Genomic DNA, 21,351 nt, shown 5'->3' with positions numbered 1-21,351 from the left:
TCAGCCTCCTGAGTAGCTGGGATTACAGGCACGTGCCACCATGCCCAGCTGATTTTTCGTATTTTTAGTAGAGACGGGGTTTCACCATGTTGACCAGATGGTCTCGATCTCTTGACCTCGTGATCCACCCGCCTCGGCCTCCCAAAGTGCCGGGATTACAGGCGTGAGCCACCGCGCCCGGCCAGTCTATTCTTAAACATGTTTAAAATTGTAAATTCCATGTCATGCATATTTTCCCACAAGAAAACAACTGACAAAAACATGTCATTGAAAATAATGAAAACAGAGATCAAGAAGCATAGAACATACACTGGTAAATGTCTGTTATGTTAAAATAGGCTTCCTAATGAAGAGAATTTTTGTGCATGTTGAATGTAAAGGGATCCAACCTCTGCTGCCTCTCTCCTCCACCTTCCAACACACACAAATTAAAGGGAAATTGCAACTTGGTAATTAATTATATAATACAAATATCCGCTCATCTGAAACATGACAGTAGATAGAATCAGATATTGCTAAAATTTTCATAGTAAGAAGAAAACAATTTATAAGATTTTTTTCCTTGAGCAGTGAACAACAATAACAATAAAATAAAATTAAAATTACATCCTTATTCAAAAAATAAATGACATTGAGACAGAGAGTAGTGCAGTTGGACGCTGTGGAAAAAAGGATGTGCTGCTTATAGTGCAGCAGCAAAAACTGCAGAAGGAGGGCTTACCATGCCAAGACTGTTGTTGATTTTCTATTTAGCATCATATGGCCTTGAGCTTTGGTTTCCCTCAGGATGAAATGGGACTCGTAATGCCTTTCCTGACCTGGAATTAGAGGGAATACACGCAACTTTGAAAAAGCGTTGCAAAATATCAGAATAATTTATTTAAGCAGTAGTAGAAATGGTTCAACAGAGACTTGTGCTTTTTTTTTTTTTTTTTGAAAAACGCACTAATTGAATACTATGCTGATACTAATCAAAACATATTTAAAATCTTTCTCTAAGGTTGTAAATTCATTTTAAATTGATAAAATTGAATTAATTTTAAATATTTAGTGGGGACAAATTATCTATTAAGGGTAGATTTGATTTTCAGAAATAAAGTTACTCTAAGACAATTAAAATGGAATAAAATGGTTCATTTTATGCTCTTTGAAAACTCTTAGAAATACTCAGATGAGGGCCTGCTGTCCAGCTTGGCAAATGTGGTCTCGATACTAAAGTCAGTTCCCTTCTTCTCTCAGGGCCTTGGTTTCTTTACACATATGTAAATCACATGGTCATTTATGGTTTTTTGCGTTAAAATAGTTTGGGCAAGGGGGTTCATGTCTATAACCCCAGTGCTTTGGGAGGCCAAGGCAGGAGGACTGCTTGAGACCAGGATTTCCAGACCAGCCTGGGCAGCACAGCAAGACCCCCTCTCACCCCAAAATTTTAAAAATTAGTGAACATGCTATTGTGGACCTGTAGTCCCAGTTACATGGGAGGGAGAGGAGGGAAAAACACTTAAGACCAGGAGTTTGAGGCTTCAGTGAGCTATTATCCTGCCACTGCACTCCAGATTGGGTGACAGGGTGAGACTCTGTCTCTGATATGGTTTGGCTCTGTGTCCCCACCCAAATTTCATCTCAGATTGTAATTCCCACATGTCAGGGAGGTACCTGATGGGAGGTGATTGGATCATGGTGGTGGCTTCCCTCATGCTGTTCTCCTGACAGTGAGTGAATTCTCACAAGATCTGGTGGTTTTAGAAGTGGCAGTTTCCCCCGTGCTCTGGCTCTCCCCTGCTGCCATATGAAATGTGCCTTGCTTCCACTTTGCCTTCTGCCATGATTGTAAGTTTCCTTAGGCCTCCCAGCCACGTTGGAGCTGTGCATCAGTTACCTCTTTCTTTATAAATTTCCCAGTCTCAAGTATTCTGTATAGCAGTGTAAAAGTGGGCTAATACAGTTTTTAAAAAATAAAAAAAATATATATGTCCCATTTATTCTTGTAATGGCAATAGCAGAAAGTGTGAAACAGTCTGACTTTTCCAAAACTTCTACTTCTTTACCTTTACATGTTCAGGAAGTGTGGCCTGAGGGTTGGCTACAACATTCTAGGTCCTATTTTGGGTCATTGATTTGGATAATGAGGGTTAACAATCTACAATCCCTGGTGGATATCATAAAGCTGCTCAGAATGAGGCACCATTAGAGCCTCTTGGGGAAAAAATACGTTAGGGTGGATCCAGGTGCTGCTGCTGCAGTTGCCAGAGCTGCAATGCCTAAAGGAGGCAGAACGGGAGGCCACAAAAGGCAGGCCAGAAAGTTAAGGAGCCCTTAGGAGGTTGACGCACAGCTCCAGGCCGAGAAGCCCAGGCCAGGGAAGAAGAACAAGGAGAAGAAGGTGGAGATGGGGCTTACCCCAAAAAGGAGAAGAAATATCTAGACTCAGATGAGAATGAGGATGAAACAAATGACTACCAGCAAAAGTGCAAAGACTTGGAAGGACTCATCAACATCAAGAACACCAACCAGCTAGACTAGACAACGAGAAAATTCAAATGAGCGGATCTGAACAGGCTAAAGGAGCTTTTAAGAAGAAAATGCACTACCAGGGAAGACAGAGCAAGCCAAGGCAGGCCTTGCCTGGCTGGTGACCATCTGGAAACAGCTGAAGGAGACTGCCAGGAAGAAGGAAGTGGAGAGGAAAGCAAAAGATGATGCCACATTGTTAGGAAAATGAACATGGTCGTTCTCCCTGAATAAGTAAGCACCACCCGTGGGAGGAGAGGCCAGGGACCTGTGTCATGCTGCCAGGACCTCTGCTGTGTCTTACCTACCCTGTGTCCTGGCTCCACTGCAACAGCCCTTCAAGGCCAGAAGCCACCCCCCTGCACCATGGCCTGGGGCATCCTCTTGATCTTGGCACGGAAATTGTTTAGGGAGTCGTGTGGGGGCTGGTGAGGGAAGAGTGCAGGAGGAACAGCTGTTAACTTTGAGACAGAAAGATGCAGGAGAGTATTTCATATGTAGCAATTTGAATGTTTTTGCTGTTTTTAGAATTCAGAATCCTTGTTGGGGTGCCTGAGAAGTGGGCTAAGAAGAACTTCCATTTGTCTGGTAGATTGCGTGTTAGTGAGCGGTTGTACCAGGAAGCAGCTGCTGAGGGGTTTGCAACAACCAGCTGTGGTCTGTGTGCCTGGATGCTCATTCAGAATGGGGCTGTCATCTACAGGCTCATGCCCCTGGGTCCCCGAGGGTCACAGCTTTGTCCCTGGCCAGTCTTCTCTGACTGGTCTCAATGAAAAGAAGGAAGAAAGCAGAATTGCCCAAATGCTTTCTTTGGGTGATGCTGTTTTTGTTAAGTTTCTTCCCCGTAAGTCCCTGACTATCTCTCAGTGTCCAGAAATATATTACATAGCCAAAATTATCTGCTTTGAGTCTGAGAGATTAACTATCTTTTCCCTGGGCACATTGCTGCCTCAGATAAAATTGTTTTTCTTGGTTAGAAAAACAAATGAACAACTAGAGAATCTAGCAGCAGTGTCTGTCACTAAGTGTTAGCCCAAATACGTTTATGATGCTGTGATTCTATGCTAATTTAATGTATGTTATTTAAAGGAAGTAAGGAGAGGAAAACAAAATAGTGCCCTGTCAAAAACTATCTAAAGAGAAGCATGTAAGTGTAGGAAAAACTATGAAAGAAGAGGTTTTTCTTGGGAAGATCTTACCTTTTTTCTAGATGTCCCAGTCCCTACCAGATGTTCCCTTTTGTCTGCCTAGAGACCTGCCAGGCCTCTCCAAAAAGTCCTGACTTCCTGGATACACCCCCATGGAAACACATTGGGTTGTAAAAGAATTTGTCTGCTCTGTGTCCCATCAGAATCAGATTCTCTCATTATTTTGAAACTAACAGGTTAATCTGTTGCAGATGAATTAATGAATGCTGCTGAGTTAACTATTATCATTTCTTTTCCTGCATATTCTTAAAGGTATGTTTTAACCCAAATACCCATAGTGACCAAGAGGTCACTGTATGACTGAACTACATTATAATTATCACTGTGCCTCAGGTTCCATGCATATAAAAATAAACCTAATATTTAATTCAAAGTAATTTGTGAGGGTTTGGGACACTTGACATTTTTTGGATAATGATCATGAACATGGAGTTCCAGGTTCAAACCAACTGGCTTCAAATTCCTACTCAAACACTAGTATATAACATGACATGCATCATTTAACATATCTAAACATTAGTTTCCTCACTTGAAAATTGGGATGATAATACTATCTCCTAATACTATTGTGAGATGAGCAAAGTAAATAAAATCATGTTTATAAAGAACTTAGGATAGTGCTTGATATGAAGCAAGTGATCAGTGGGTGTTGGCTTTTATTAGCAGTATTTAAGAATAGTTATTGGTACCCAAAAAGTGCTTAGAGATATCAGTTGTCATCGTCTACAAATTATAGAAGACCACAGTTTCTGAGATTATTTTATTTTATCTTTCTTCTGACAGACTATAATTGCAAAGTGTATTAACCTCTTGATTCTTATTTGGTCATCTAATAGCTCTTTACTCCAATATGGGCTTTTTATATATAAAGGGTTCAGTGATATACTACTAAAGGCAATGTTGCTTTTTGCGTAAAGGAATTCAATAGCAGAAACGCATTTTAACATAATAAATTAAATCTTACATCTTTAATCAATGAATTTTCATACATAAAAATGACTATAAATTATACAAATAACTGCAGGTTACTTATATAATTTGAACCATAGGTTTCAGAAGTCTTATTTGAAAGCTTAAACTATAGGGCAATTATGATATGATATTTGGAGAAGATACAAGGTGTGACATAAAGGTTTGTCTGCAAGGCTAATGTTATAAACTGGTCACATTTTGAACTGCAAATTCTGGTGACTTAAATATTTTTTTCAGGAGTTTACCAAAGTCAATAAAGAACGATTAGCTCAACATCTTTGAATTTAAAAAGGACTTAGGCATTCTGCTATATTAAAAAGACTAAATGCAGTACTTAGCGTGTTTCTTGTTTCCACTTTGGGAAGATTTTTTTTTAAAAGATAACTTTAGAAATTATAGACCTGTCATCATCACTATTTAGTTGAAAACTTACTGAAACATATCATCAAAAAATCAATTTTCAAGCACCTAGAAAATCATGGGTTACTGGGTAAAATCTGCTTGGCATTGTGAAAAATAAATCCTGTCAAATCAACTTAATTTCCTTCCATGACAGAGTGACAAAAACAGTAGACACAGAGAACTTGATAGACAGAATACATCCTGACCAAAGTCAGGCAAATTCCACATAACACACAGAGAAAATACAGTTTGGGTGACATTTTGTCTTTGTTAAGTATTCCTATTGAATAACTCTGCTGAATATATCTGGAAGTAATACTCAGCTGAAATACTGAACATGTAAGGTGACTGGTTAGATATAACCACTTGGCACTCAAGACCAAGCTGTGGCAGGGCTGATTTTCATTATTTTAAACAAAATATTATCAGTAATTATGAAAAACCAAGTAAGAATCAGTATCATTTTGCTACTTCCATTTTTTAAAAGAGTAATATTCCCAACAGAAAAGGCTGTATAGAGCCATAGTGCCCACATAATGTTGCAATGGGACTGCTATTTGAACATTTGGGGTTTGAAGGCCCAGGAGAATAAAGATTAATGGCATGAAACCAGGCGTACCTTTGAGTCAACGCTTCTGACCAGTGAGGGATCCGGTTTTACTTTTGAGCCCAAATGTTTCTTCCCACAAGAAAAGTTTAATGTTTCCCTCTTATCTCCAAAGACTAATTTAACAAAATGAAAAAGTGACTCATTTAACTAAATGAAAACAGCATGAACAAATAAGAGAGAGTGACATTTTTAAGAAACATTGGTATAGTTCTTAAGCAGAAAGCCAGAAATCTGAGTGTGCATTAAAATAATAAACCACTTAGTTAAAAAAAATGATTTTAAAGTGAGTTGTGAGAAATCTCATTAGCAGATATTCAAAGTATTTGGAAATAATGATAAAGAATCTAATTTCAGTACACTATCATCCCAGCCTAGAAGTTTACGTTTATAACAGCAGGAGACAGATGAAGAGTGCAAGACTTGAAAGAGTAGTAGACGCTAGATCAGCAATAGAGTATTTCCTTAGACAAGAGCTTGAAAATAATTTTCATCTCATGTGCTAACTCTAATTTTCAGTTGCCACCTAAATAGGCTTGAGAAGTTGCAGTAGGCCCACTCTAAAGAATGAAGAAGTGCACCAATTATTCAATGTGATGGAGGTGGGATATTTTCCCCATTCCCATGATGACACAGACAGCAAGTTTATACTGGAGTCTAACTGTAATATTTATATTGAACTACATAATAAATCCATATCAAGTAGTCATTCTTGAATATTTATTTATTCATTCTCAGCTAGACTTTGGAATCTTTATTGGGACTTGAATTAAATATTTTCTCGACGTGTTGTTACACATATCTGATCTGGGTAAAGCCACCTGGTTGCTAAAGTTCAGGTTCTAATGCACTCAATGTCAACCAGAACCTTTCAGTTAATTGTGTCTTAACAACACTTATTTCTGCTGGGCTGTGCTAAATAATCCAGTCTCAACAATTATCAGATGCTTATATTTCTCTTTCATTACATGTATGAATGGGATCTCCAGACTGGGTTGGCACAATATTGTAAAGAGATTCGCTTTTATTTATTAATTCAATTCACTCGACACACATTAGGTCCAGGATAAGCTGGAAAAAAAGTCACGAGTTATTGAATTAAATCCCATGAAGTCTTTTATTCCACAGGATTTTATGTTTTGGTGTGAAGTTCCAGTGAATTAATCTCTGATTATAATTCATTGTTGAAAGTGCTTGGGAGAGGAGTTGTGGAAGTCCAGAGCAAGGGTTTTGAATAAGCTCTGATTTGAAAAATTATATTTCTTGCATTAAACCCAAAATACCTCTGTAATTTTCCCATTGAACCTGTTCTAAGCCTTGGGGCCATACAAAACAAGTCTAATCCTTCTTCCACATGAAAAAATTCTTTAAATATTTGAGTAAAATTCTAGTGAGTGTCTTAAATTTTCTTTTTCTATTCAAGCAAACCACCCACAAATATACCTTAATATATACATACTTTTAATTTTCCCAGTCATCATAGTTCTGGCCTGTCCACCATCAACAATCAGAATTAGTCATGCATTCTCTCAGCACTGTATAGATAAATTGCTTATTTCTCTTCCTTTAATAGACTGAGACATGTTCAAAGACAGTTAATATTTTGATTCATTTGTGATCTTCTGCATATTTTTCACAGGCCAAAATCAGATGATTTTAACTAAATGTAACAGAAAAGGATTTAAAAAATTGGAAAATAAATATTTGATACCAGACTGTTTGGGAATATACAGCAATTATTGTGGTAAGTACAGATTCTTAGGAAAATAAGATATATTGAAGTCCTATTGAAGTCTTTATTGCTAATGCCATGTTTTAACTAGTATTGCTTTCTAATTAACTGTTAAGTAGATTGCAATACCCCACAGTGATATTCTGAATGTTTATCAACTAATATTAGATGGACATAATCCTAGTATTAAAGCACAGTCCTGGAAGTGTTGACTATATCTTGGGAAGATTTAGGAGTCACAAGGAGGACCAGAGGCCATTTACAAAGAATTTCAAAATTATTTTGATATTTTAAAAGTCAGTGAGGCAATCATGGTGACTAGTGGTTGAGTAACAGCCTTTGAAATGGAATTTTAGCATTAGTGATTTTAATAGAAGCCCCGTAATCAAAAGCTCACATTGTCTAGGTCATAAGAAGGAAAATGACCTGTTCAAGTTCACAGCACTAGTGACAGAGATTGTATTAAAAGTGGCAAAGAATGGCCTTATTATTTTCTGCAACTTGACTATACTTTACACAGACTTCTTACTATTGACCCCTGACTCCCTTAGAGCATCTACTTTAGAAAATTTCAATAGTAAATTATTTATTTGACACTCTGAATCTTCTCCCAGCTTCTTGCCAGTTTTACAACCCAGAAAAGTTTTCTCAAGGACCTACCTGATGTGGTCATTACATGCTGCAGGCTTGTGTCAAAATATCATATGTACCCCATAAATAATGTACAGCTATGATATAGCCATTAAAATAGTTTTAAAAAATCAAGAAAGATAGCATTCCTCTCTTCCAGCCTCTATGGGAAGGTAGGAGAACAACTTCAGTGTTAATTAGGAAACACATATGGCCGAGTCACACTAACCAACTCCCCAGTAATGTCCTCCAGTATTTTTCCACCAGCTCACCCCACTATAAAACTCTACCAACTTTTGTTTCAGCAGAGATGCTTTCAATCACTCTTTCCTAAAGCCATAGTCTTAAATAAAGCCTTTTTTGCCTGTTCAACTCGTCCGTCAAGTGCAATTTTTCTCTTGACAGAACCCCCTACATCTTCAAACTCTTGAGTTTTTTTTGTTTGTTTGGTTTTTTGACAGAGTCTCACTCTGTCACCCAGGCTAGAGTGCAGTGGTTCAATCTTGGCTCACTGAAACCTCCACCTTCTGGGTTCAAGCGATTCTTATGCCTCAGCCTCCTGAGTAGCTGGGATTACAGGTGCCTGCCCCCACATCTGGCAAATTTTTTGTATTTTCAGTAGAGATGGAGGCTTCACCATGTTGGCCAGGCTTGTCTTTAACTCCTAATCTCAAGTGATCCGCTGCCTCGGCCTCCCAAAGTACTGGGTTTATGGCACCTGGCTGAAAATCTTGAACTTTTTATATGATAACCATATTTCTTCCCATTGGTAACTGGATCTACTACATAAAGGACAAGAGGAAAAAAAGACACTTTGGGAAAAAAAATCACCACTTTGCATATGGTGACTGTTTTATTTATTAATGTGTTTCTTAATACAAATCATATGCCTCTGAAACCCATTAATAAATTGTAGAGTTTTGATTTCCAATTTCAGTATGTCTAAGAATTTCTCAGGATGTTTTTGAAAATGTAGATTTCCAAGTTCCATTATCGGAGATTTTGATTAAGTAACTGTTATGGACAAAATTGTATGCCCTAAAATCCATAGGCTGAAGCCCTATCCCTCAATGTGAATGTACTTGGAGGGAGTGCCTTTAAGGAGATAACTGAGAATAAAGAGGTCATTAAAGTGGGGCCCTAATTCAACAGGACTGGTGACTTTGTGAGAACAGGAAGAGATACCGGAAGGGCACGCACACAGAGTAAAGGCCATGCAAAGACACAGCAAGAAGGTAGCTGCCGAAAGCCAGGAAGAGAGACCTCATTAAAAACTGAGTCCAGCTGACACTTGATCTCAGACTTCAGCCTTCAGAATTGTGAGAAAATAAATTTCTGTTATTTAAGCCACCCAGTTTATGGTATTTTCTTATAGCAGCTTGAGTAGGCTAAGACAGATTCTCACAACAATCCTTTCAAGGAAACGTATTATCTTCCCATTTTTCCAGTGAGAACACTGAGTTTCCAAGAAAATTACTGACTTCCAATTAGAACACAAACAACACATGACAGATAGGAATAGAACACAATTCTATTGGCTCTGATTGCAAAGCCATGAAGATAGTTTGGTAAGGAACTCTTACATTACGTACTGTATAAATTTTAGCCAATCCGTGAATGTGAAAAATCAAAAACATATATTTTAGGTGGTTTACTAGTAGGAGGTACATGTTTTTATTTGAAGCTTTTAATGAATAACATAAATTATTATTTTCTTAAAAATAGCTTTACCTAAATACAATAAATCTATTTAGCATATTTTCCAGATTTTCCAACATCCTTAGAGATTTGAACAACTCTTACTTTTTAAAACTTTATGGTTTTTTTTTTGTGTTTTAACCCAGACATCAAAGAGAAAAATATGAAAAAAAATCTCTTTGCATTCCCCTGTACATTGAGAAAAGTTGTTATAAGACTTAAATATATATATATATATATAGTTGAATCCAACTGATACTGTAGGTTGAGTAAAGCAAGCACTTTACTTTCTTCTAATTTTAGAGAAACTCTCAGGCTATACCTTACTACTCTTTTTATTTTTGTAAGTTCATTAGAGAGTTTAATTTTTTTCTAGCAAATATACTTAATTAGAAAGTCATTATCTAATAAATATCCTGTTGTACAAAGTTTGGGCATTTAGGCATTTAAAGTCAAATTATAAATGGCTCCATATCTTTGTAGGGGAAAGAATATTGAGAATATACATGACACTTTGATGTTTGTTTATTAAAAATTCCAGAAAATAGTCAAGTATATGTCTAAGATTTTGATAAGAAGGTGTTTTGGAGCTGGGGAGCTGGGATATCTTGTGTTTCACTTCTGAATGTAACCAGAGTATTTATAAAATATAAATTTATAAAATTTATAAAATACTACAGTTACATTTTATACATACTGTGGTTACATTTTTAAAATAAATATATTGGTTTAATATTTTTAATATTTATATATTTTATATTTACATTCATTTTATAAAATTTATAAAATACTGCGATTATATTTAGAAGTGGTATAGAAGATAGTTACCAAAACTCACAATTATTTTACCTAACACTGTTAGTATACGTATAAACACAGGCTTCAAGAAAAAAATGAAAGTTGTATATGAAGAAGAAAAAATTCTCTCCCCAAGTTGCAGCCAAGGAGAGTGTTCTTGGCATCTTAGTCATATCCAAAATAGAATGACATCTTATTTTACTAATAATCTACCCTTTTTATGGCTCATTCTCTTTTTTCTTTTTTTAAAAAAAGAAAAGCTTATTGAAAGAGCAACGTAGCTGATTGTCCATAATTACTTGCTTGCATTTTCTCTTTACCCTTCCATAACTTGAATTCCAGCCTTGCTATATCACTGAATTGACTCCCACAAATTCCAGCTAACCTCTATTTTATGGTATTCTGTAAACACTTTGTAGTTCTTGTCTTATCAAAGCTCATAGTCCTTACACTTTTGTTTTTCTCTTAAAACCATGAGAACTGTTTTGTGATACCGCCTAATTGCTTTTATTTTAAAAATAATTTTGAAGAATGATTTGTAAATAGCCAAGCATTTAAATTACTCACACTAATTTCTAAGTAATGCAAAGTATCTATGCTTAAAATAAACGCATTAACATATAGTCCTGCTGTAAAAAGAAGATTGTTCTCTACTGATTCCCCTGTGAGTTCTTTGCATTGGAAGGGTGAACATCTACTTGGAGTAGTTTTATGAATAGATCAGTATTCAACAGTTTTTGATTTTTTAAATTAATATTCATACTGTATATTCTCACTTTGAAAAACATGCCATTGGTTGGTTGTGGAGGAAGGTAAAACAGCTTGCCAAAATATTTTATAGAATAATTATTAGGCATTCTTCCAGTCTATGTATGCATTGGATGAATTCCGTCAATAAATACATTCTTAATGTGAGAAAATATAATTTTAAAAATATAGTAATAGGGATTAACCTCCTGCTACCCACAAATCTCTCAAATTCACTCCAAATGCTCTCTCACCTTCTTTTCTATGCACCTCACATTTACTTATAAAATTCCTACACTTTATAATTGCTCTAGCATATAAAGCAAACTTCAGTAGGAATTTACATGACTCAATTCTATTTTGGAGGGAAACATATTTTCTGCCTAGAGGCTCTCCTTGTCTGTAGTAAGTTTATTATAAACCTTGAACTTTCCAGGGTTCTGAGTTCAAAGAACTTAGTGTTGTGCATTTTCAAGGTAAAGTTGTAGAGCTGAGAGGCAATATGCTTTTCTGAAACTGATCTTAAACTGAACAATGAAATGATCTTAACAATGATCTTCTTAAACTTTTCAATGAAAGAATGATAAAAGAGGTAATATAAATTATAATGTGTTCTATTTTCCAAAAATAACATTTTTGAAGATTTTTCCTCCTTTGCTAATAGACATTTAAATTACTCCATTCCAACTTACTTCATGTCATAACTTGCCAATTCATTAAGCTTCCTTAAATTTATGGCCATCTGTTGTTCTATTTTCGCTCAAGCAGAAGAATACAAAAATGCATTCAACTTTGTGGTGATTCATTTTGCACCTTAATCGACTGAAAGTTTCGCAATTAAAATAAAACTTGTATTTTGATAAATGGAATGATAGTCAATGGAGCATCACTCTGTGTTCTGTTGACTCCAGATCTGAAATGAACCTTACTAAAGCTACCTGACTTGACCAATTATGGAGTCTTGATTGAGGAAATTGGGGATGCCACTTTTTAAAATCCCATTAAGTAGGAAGGAAAAGAGAAAATGGAACAGGAAAAAAAAAAAANAAAAAAAAAAAAAAGGAAAAGATAAGGAGATGATAGAAATAAGAAATGACAGACACTGGATTTCTTCCCATAGTCTACCTGAATTACAAAACTAAGCTCAACAGGTGACTTGTTTCAAACAAAATGCAAAGACACTGGAAGAAACAACAGCATAAACAGTAATCTCTGCCTAAACATTTGCATATAGGGAACCAAGCAAAATGCATAGTATTTGGGCTCCCAAGGCATAAATGATAAGACTAGGATTAGCAAAGACCAGCATTTTAGTTCACAGTTTTGAGTGAGTCAAGTTAAAGTTTATTAGCAACAAATTAAAGACCATGCCTGAAAGAGGAAATACCTCATACCAGCAGGTGTGGAGTTCTTAAGACTAGGAAGTCTGAAAGCATTTGTGACCTAAATGGAAGGAATCATAAAAAGAAAACACAAATGGTTTCTTACCATAAGAAATCTGATGTATATCTAGGCTGTCAGACTGCAGTAGAAATCATACAGCAGAAAATCTCTGGTATAAGATACATTCCCCAAGCTGTTCTTCATTTTTAGTTTTTCCTGTCACCTTCTATATCAACATTTAAACCTCGGCTTGGGACTCTAGTCTCTCTTTCTAATACACCTTATCTCTTGTCTGGGCTTCAGTCATGCAGACAGATCCATATGTAGCCTTAATTTATCAGGCTTATTTCAGATATCTGTTTCTACTGGACCTTTCGCTGTGGAATGTCAAATGAACTTGTGGTTCATCTGGTCTTCCCAACCCCTGTAATGTAAAAAAAAAAAAAAAAAAAAAAAAAAAAAAAAAAAAAAAAAAAAGGCGACTTTTTACTTTTATGTTCAGTTATTTAATTCAAGAGTAGAAGTTGTCAAATGTGGAATTGTTACCTCCCTTTAATTGTCATATTTCCTTCTCTGACTCTGATCTTCCTGAGTCTCTTTTTTAACAATCCAATCCTGTGTTAACATTGGGTGCACTTGAGTATTCCAAGATAATCCCATTAATTCAATATCCTTAACCACCTGTTTTTTGTGCTATGTAAGTCAACATAGTGACAGGTTTGGGGACCAAAACATTAACATCTTTGGCTGGCCATTGTTATGTTTACCAGGACTATAAACAGCTGTTAAAGAAATCAATTTTGCAATCTTCATCTTTAACTCATGTTTTCGTCATTTGCATTTTTTGCAATTATTGGATCTTGCATCAATTACTTGACATTTAATCTGTCATTATTCTGTTTTTTAAATTTTTTCTCCCCTCTTGCTTTTTATGTTCTTTGTTTTTTTCTTATTTCATTTGTCATCTATCATAGCAGGGATTAGCAGGGATTATACATTTTTTGTCTTTTTTTTTTTAAATTATACTTTAAGTTCCTGGGTACATGTGCAGATCATGCAGGTTTGTTACATAGGTATACACATGCCATGGTGGTTTGCTGCATCCATCCCTCCGTCATCTACAATAGGTATTTCTCCTGATGTTGTCCCTCCCCAATCCCCCCACCTCCTGCTATCCCTCTCCTACCCCCCACCACCGCCTGACAGGCCCCAGTGTGTGCTGATCCCCTCCCTGTGTCCATGTATTCTCATTGCTCATCACCCACTTATGAGTGAGAACATGTGGTGTTTGGTTTTCTGTTCTTGTGTCAGTTTTCTGTTCTTGTGTCAGTTGCTTGTGTCAGGTTTCCAGCTTCATGGAACATTATACATTTCTTTGTTTTAATTTAAATTCCATTTAATTTATTCCTGGGATTTTACTATGCATATTGAACTTTCCACCACTAAAATTATTTCTAGACATTTTATTTTAGAAAAATGTATCTGTTAAACTTCGTGGCTTTGTGTGTACTCAACTTTGCGATTGCATCTATTTCTTCAAACAGTCTTAGAATATAAATGGCTGTTTCTTACTTTTGCTTGCTCTTGCACACATCACCTTCTTATGTATTCAGTACTCTGTGTTTGTATGTCATTTCATCTTAATTATAGTAGTCCTGTGGGCCTAACGTTTGGGAAACTTTCCTCCAGAAAAAGTACATGCTTCTCTTGCTGTTCTTCAGAAATAGAAGCACTGTTGGATCAATTCAGGGATCTAAGGAGTTTTTTAATTTAGAATGAAAGAAATAAAATACAATAAATGACTTAACAATATCAACATAAATAAGACTCCACAAAAACTTATTTTATTTAAATATATGTATATTTTATTTATGAACTCATTGATTTTAATATTTTCAAATGTTTTAAATAGTTTCAGTTTTATTATGTTGGGTAATGTCCATATTTTCAGAATTTGGCCAACAGTAGCCTCTTTCATAGGTTTCCTGTGTCCCCTTGACATAATGCTATCAATCGTTTAAAGCTTACTTTCCTTTGGCCGCTTTACAATATCCTACCTAGACCTACCTTTGATCTTCATTTACCCAACGTGGAATTTCTATTGCTCACAGCTCCTTGAGTTCTTCTGAGAATGGTTTGTATTAGAAACATAATAGGTTCATGTTGCTAGGGTCACTGAGTTCCCAGGTCATTTCAGTGGACAAAGTTTCAAAATAAACACTTAGTTTTTTTAAAAAAGCATGCTTCCTATTAATATTTCCACTTACTACTAGCATTATGGTGTCTCTATTAATTTTCTTTGACTCAGTAGTTGTTCTACTGTTTACTTATAGTGAAAATATTTCTTAAAAAATAAACACACATATATATTGTTTGTATAACAATCCAAAAATAATGATAAAATGAGGTTAATATTAAAAATAAAACTACTAAAAATTGAATAAAAATAAAACTACTGAATTTAGTTTTGTGTTTTCTGTATTGATATTTCTGCTTCTAGTATGCATTCTAATGGGTATATATATTCAATTTACTTTGGTTTAGAGTCACTTATAACTCATTCTGTGTGGCTATGGAAGTATTTATTTGATGTATGATTTGTTGCAGTTTATTTCAAATTCAAGGTGTTGTCATTCCAAGAGATGACAGTTCTATATTCTTAGAAAGTGTCATTTTTAGGTGTTGATATTTAGATTCTGATGGAGAGTGGTAGAAATGAGCTCTATTGGTCTACCTTATGAGAGATGGCAAGAAAACAAATCAGCAGTTTAATATCCAAAGCGCTGTGTAAGTGTTTCATTTATTCACCGTCTGGTATATCCACCATGGTTAAATGCTTGGTTATGTGCATAACATTCATAGGTATGAATTCAGGCTGAGTAAAACAATTCTGTATTCTATATTCAGTTTCAAATAACATTAAAATCTACATGTTTTCCATATGCAATTAAATTTTTACTTTGCAAAATCTTTTTTGATATTTTATCTTTCTTACTGTAATAAGCTGAAAGCTCACTTTCTTATAAGACATAATATTCCCTTATAGCCTTGATATATCTTGCTGTGCACTGTTATGCCAAGGCTTTCAAATGTATACATTTAATTCCCAGATAGAATTGTCATTTTGTGTCTTTCAATTTTTTATTTTATTCCAGGGGGATTTTGAGGAAGATATCTTGAAATGCTATAGTATTGGTAAGTCACTCTATATACAAAAATGATTTTTGAAAATTTGCCTGAGATGCCATTTTGCTTATCATAATTCTGCAAATATATAACTAGAACCCGTTTGAATTATAGACAGTCTAATGAAAAATTCCAATGTATCTATTACTAAAATGTTGTACAAATGTAAACTTCTTAAAGTCAATGGAAATATTAAGTATAAACAGAATGTATCAAAAAGAAAGCAATTAAATTATTAAAGCATTGTTGCAAAAATATATATGACTTATAGCTTGAAACTGTCCTAGATATTTTAAATACAACTTTTATATAATCAGAAAAATTTAGATTATCCATTTCATTAAAATTCATTCATAGAAAACACTAGATTTTATCATTGTTACACACTAATAGCCACATTTTCTCTTTTAATTTGTGTTTTATGTTACGTTTATATAAACGTTTAGCTATGGATTTTGGTACACAAATGAAAAATTAGTCAGAGAAAAGAATGCATGACACAAATTAATAATTCTGTGTAGAGTAACTGCATTTATCAACACACACACATTAATAGAATTATTTTTTCAGTTGAACATCACATTTCTATTTCATTATATGATACATTACCTCTTTTTAAGACTTTACCCAAAGTTGCCTTTTTAAATCTCTAAAACAAACAACATATTTAGAAAAAAATAGAAAAACATTAAAATTATCAAATAATTTTTTAAAAAACCTCTAGCCTTAGGCAATTATTTATTTCCTGCTTCTGTTCTATCATGAAGACAAAGTTGAACTTCTTTATAAGCTTTACTGTATTTCAAAAAATAATTTTTATTGGTTTTAAAAGATATAATAGTTGGCATTTTTAGTTGCTTATATAGCTATATTAATAGACTCATTCTGTCCTTCTAGTTCGAAATATACACTACAAATTATTTAACTACAAGTTTTTTTTAACTTTCACAGTAAAATCATTGTGTTTATAATCAAGTGTTTAATGTTTTTGTTTGTTTGCTGGTCTTCCAAATAATAATTCTTGAGATCCTAAGATATCTAAGCACATGTTGAAGATTTAATAAATGTATATAATGTGTTTTATGAACCATAGCACCCACACTTCTTTTTAAGGAAACATCCTGTTTCTTTAAAATAATCTCACATATAAAAGCAGAGTTGCTTACACATACACAAATTGAATTACCAGTGTCAACACAGTATGTCTTGCTAGACTAGAGTTCCTAATTTAAAGTACCTGTCTTCTAATTTCTTGTCGTATGCAGTCTAGGCTTACTCTGAGTAGAGAACTACTCCATTTTGATCAATTTCCAATTACTTGAATGTCTTGCCTTTAACAACTAAATGCTCTCCTGGGTGTTCTGAGTCTTTTATCTTTAGAGACAGCCTATCACAAAGCTCAAGTTCACTCATGATGATGCCTCAAAGGCTCAGCCTTATTTTAAGGGGTTCCTGCAATCCCAGAGGCAAAAATTCCAGACGAGTGCGGAGACTTGGTGCATACATGGACTTTGGTAACTCCCAGGAGCAGAGGAAGAGGAAGAACTCAGCCACCTAGAAGATCGTTGTCTCCTGATGAGAAGGAGAAACCAATGCATGGTTTCAGAAGTTCCTGCTCTGATATAACAGTGATGGATGAATAATCAAAAAAGGTTTTTACACATAAGACTGCTGCTTCTCCAGTTTTATTTCATCATGCTTTATGTGGTTTTGTAACTTCTTCAGAGTAATTGGGTAGTAAAATTCATTTTCCCACTCACTCCATAACTCCAGCTGGTTAGAGTGGGTTTATTCCAGATTTCAGCATCTCTTAGATATTTCAGGTTATCATGGTCCCTGAAACATCAAGAGGAAACTATAATTTTCAATCATCTCTTATATCAATATAAAACTTTACAGATTTGGAACCACACTATTTTATAACAGGGAATATACTACTACTCTGTTCTGGAATAAGGAAGTACCTATAGTAGGTGAATCTGGACTTGAGACAAAAACAGGGCACCTGATACTTCCAGGGCATCTTATAGAAAAGATTAAAAAGGGCAGAAGTATGATGCAGAAGCTAAACAGTGACTCAGTAATGATTTCTAATTAAAACAACAAAGTTTTTTTGAACTGAAACAGTTGAGGGTTATAGCCTAGAATGCCAGTCCCAGACAATGGTGGAGAGGCAAAAAGGAAGAATCGAAAGAAAAGTTTTAAGGATTTACCCACAACTGTCCTCATCTTGTTTACTCATTCCACCATTTTTGTGTATTACATTGTAGAAAACAAAACCATGGATTCAGAATCTAAAATGAGACTTTGTCATTAATTATTTTTTAAAATCTTACGTGGAAAGAAAAAAGTTGACTGTGTTAATTATCTGTTGATGTATAACAATTATTACAACAAACTTAGAAGCTTAAAACTACACACACTTTTTATCTCACAGTTTCGGGGATAGAGTTTAGCAAAATTCCCTGCTTTCAGGTCTCACAAAGCTGCAGTTGGTCAGGGCTAGTGATGCTAAGTATTGTGCTATATACAAGAGATGAAAAAGCCAAGAATCAATTTCTCCATAGAATATATAATACACCACAGAAAAGCATCATTTGTGGAAAGGTGATTTCAAAATAATGTCATTTAGGGTATAGAAAAATTGGGATTTGATGACTGATAGAATGTGTAGGAAAATGTAGGGAACCAGTCAAGAAGGATACCTGGTGTGTTAGTTTGTGTTGCTATAAAGGCATACCTGAGGCTGGGTAATTTATAAAGAAAATAAGTTTCTTTGGTTCACGGTTCTGCAGGCTGTACAAACATGGTGCCAGCATCTTCTCAGCTTCTGGTGAGGCCCCTGGAAGCTGACAATCATGGCAAAGGAGGAGTCGGCATATCACACGGCAAGAGAAGGAATGAAAGAGAGGGGAGATGCTGCAAGGCTCTTTTAAACAACCACCTCTTGTGTGAAGTGATAGAGTGAGAACTCATTTGTTACTGAGAGACAGCACCAAGCCGTTCGTGAGGGATCCACTCCCATGACCCAAACACTTCCCACCAGGCCCTACCTCCAACGATGGATATCACATTTCAACATGAAATATGGAGGGGACACACATTCAGACTGTATCACCTGGGTTTTGACTTTAGCATTTTTTTGGCTTGTATGCCATTCATTGATGTTGAATACACCAGAGTTAAGAACAACAATGTGCTTATAAATATACTGTCTTAGGATAAGGTAATTACATTTTATTAATATCCATGTAGTCTGTCCTATATTATACATTTACATGTAAATAAATATGGACCAGCATCACAAACCTTTCTACTAGGAAAATATCTTGTTTCCTCTTGTTTATCCTTAATTAGCAATGTCATTCCCCTGACGTGGCTGATTGAGCCAAGAGAAGCTATCCAACCCCAGAGGAACTAATCCATAAACTAATCTGAATTAATCAGACTCCCTTTTGAGAATTTGAACTGAGATATGCAGAAACCTATTAAGTTGCTAGCTGAGGTAATAGCAGATCATTAGAGTAAAAGTCCATGAACTCCAGCAGCTGAACTCCCTAGAGCTCTGTTGTTTTCCAGGTTTGCTGACATTTAGTTATTCTGTTTTTCTTTAAAATTTTAAAATATACATTTTTATAGAATAAATCCTTTTATCTTTGGCTGAGTAGATTTGTATTGCCTACAAATCATTTTTCCTGCCTAAACTATGTTGAAGACTATTACTACTTACTGAAAAAATCAAGGAACAAATCTTGGATTCTACCCCAGTATCATGGGATGAGTTATATCTACCAGGATCTAAAAGCAGAAAAGTGGTAAAGATTAAGAAGTTAGACTTACGGTATCTGACTTCTTTTTTATGGGTCTTTTGTTTATTACTGCATGTATATCCTAGTATTTTCATTAACAACCCACATGTACACACACACACACACACACACACACACACACACACACCCCTTGGTTTTCCCATCATATCACAAAATCCTAAAGGATGAGACTAGAGGTTCTTTTGTAGTTCCAGTGCACCTAGAGTAGGCAATTAATTAATACTTGTTGGCTTTTTAACATTTTTATTTTTATTTTCTTTTGTACCATATGCCAGGAGATGAATGTGGACTATTAAACCTAGAAGAAAGAAAATCTTATCTTAGAACATAAAGCAAGCACCATTATTATAATCAGATATTACTCAAGAAGGTATGTGATTGAATTATGACCATGGTACTTCAAGTTATTATGAGGTCATTGAAGAGGTCAAGAATATCTACTTTTTAGTCTTCTGTTTCCTCAGGGATTATACAAAAATTAAGGTGATTTTTCTCTACCAAGGATGATATTTCTGTCACTTGAACTGTAGAGGAACTTTAGTTTTAGGGAATGCGCTAGAAGAGACAGTTAATTACTGTGCACACCATGTCTTTATAACTTAGTATTGAATTAAGATAATAAAACCTAGAAATTCATGATTTAGAAAATCATATGCACCTTGATCCAAAATTAATTTTTTCTACAAAGCATATATATATATTTTTTTCACGTTAAATTTTGCTCTTTTTTTGTACTGTAGGTTCTGGGACACATGTGCAGATCATGCATGGTTGTTGCATAGGTACTTACATGGCAAGGTGGTTTGCTGCCTCCATCCCCCCTCACCTATATCTGGCATTTCTCCCCATGTTATCCCTTCCCAAGCTCCCTGCCCCCCGCTGTCCTTTCCCTATTCCCCCCAACAGACCCCAGTGTGTGATACTCCCGTCCTTGTGTTGATGTGTTCTCATTGTTCAACACCCGCCTGTGAGTGAGAACATGTAGTGTTTGATTTTCTGTTCTTGTGTCAGTTTACTGAGAATGATGGTTTCCAGATTCATCGATGTCCCTACAAAGGACACAAACTCATCAATTTTTATGGCTGCATAGTATTCCATGGTGTATATGTGCCACGTTTTCCTTCTCTGGTCTATAATTGATGGGCATTTGGGTTGGTTCCAGGCCTTTGCTATCGTAAACAGTGCTGCAATGAATATACATGTGCATGTGTCTTTATAATAGAATGATTTATATTCCTTTGGGTATATACTCAGTCATGGGATTACTGGGTCAAATGGAATTTCTATTTCTAGGTCCTCGAGGACTTGCCACACTGTCTTCCACAATGGTTGAACTAATTTGCACTCCCACCAACAGTGTAAAAGTGTTCCTATTTCTCCACATCCTCTCCAGCATCTGTTGTCTCCAGATTTTTTGTTGATCGCCATTCTAACTGGCATGAGATAGTATCTCAATGTGGTTTTGATTTGCCTTTCTCTAATGACCAGTGATGATGAGCATTTTTTCATATGTTTGTTGGCCTCATATATGTCTTCTTTTGAAAAGTGTTTGTTCATATCCTTTGCCCACTTTTGAATGGGTTGTTTTTTTCTTGTAAATCTGTTTTAGCTCTTTGTAGATTCCAGATATTAGCCCTTTGTTAGATG

Source organism: Cebus imitator, unplaced genomic scaffold (genome assembly GCF_001604975.1).
Source record: "Cebus imitator isolate Cc_AM_T3 unplaced genomic scaffold, Cebus_imitator-1.0 Scaffold10, whole genome shotgun sequence".
Classification (NCBI taxonomy): domain Eukaryota; kingdom Metazoa; phylum Chordata; class Mammalia; order Primates; family Cebidae; genus Cebus; species Cebus imitator.
Note: the sequence above shows the minus strand (reverse complement) of the source record.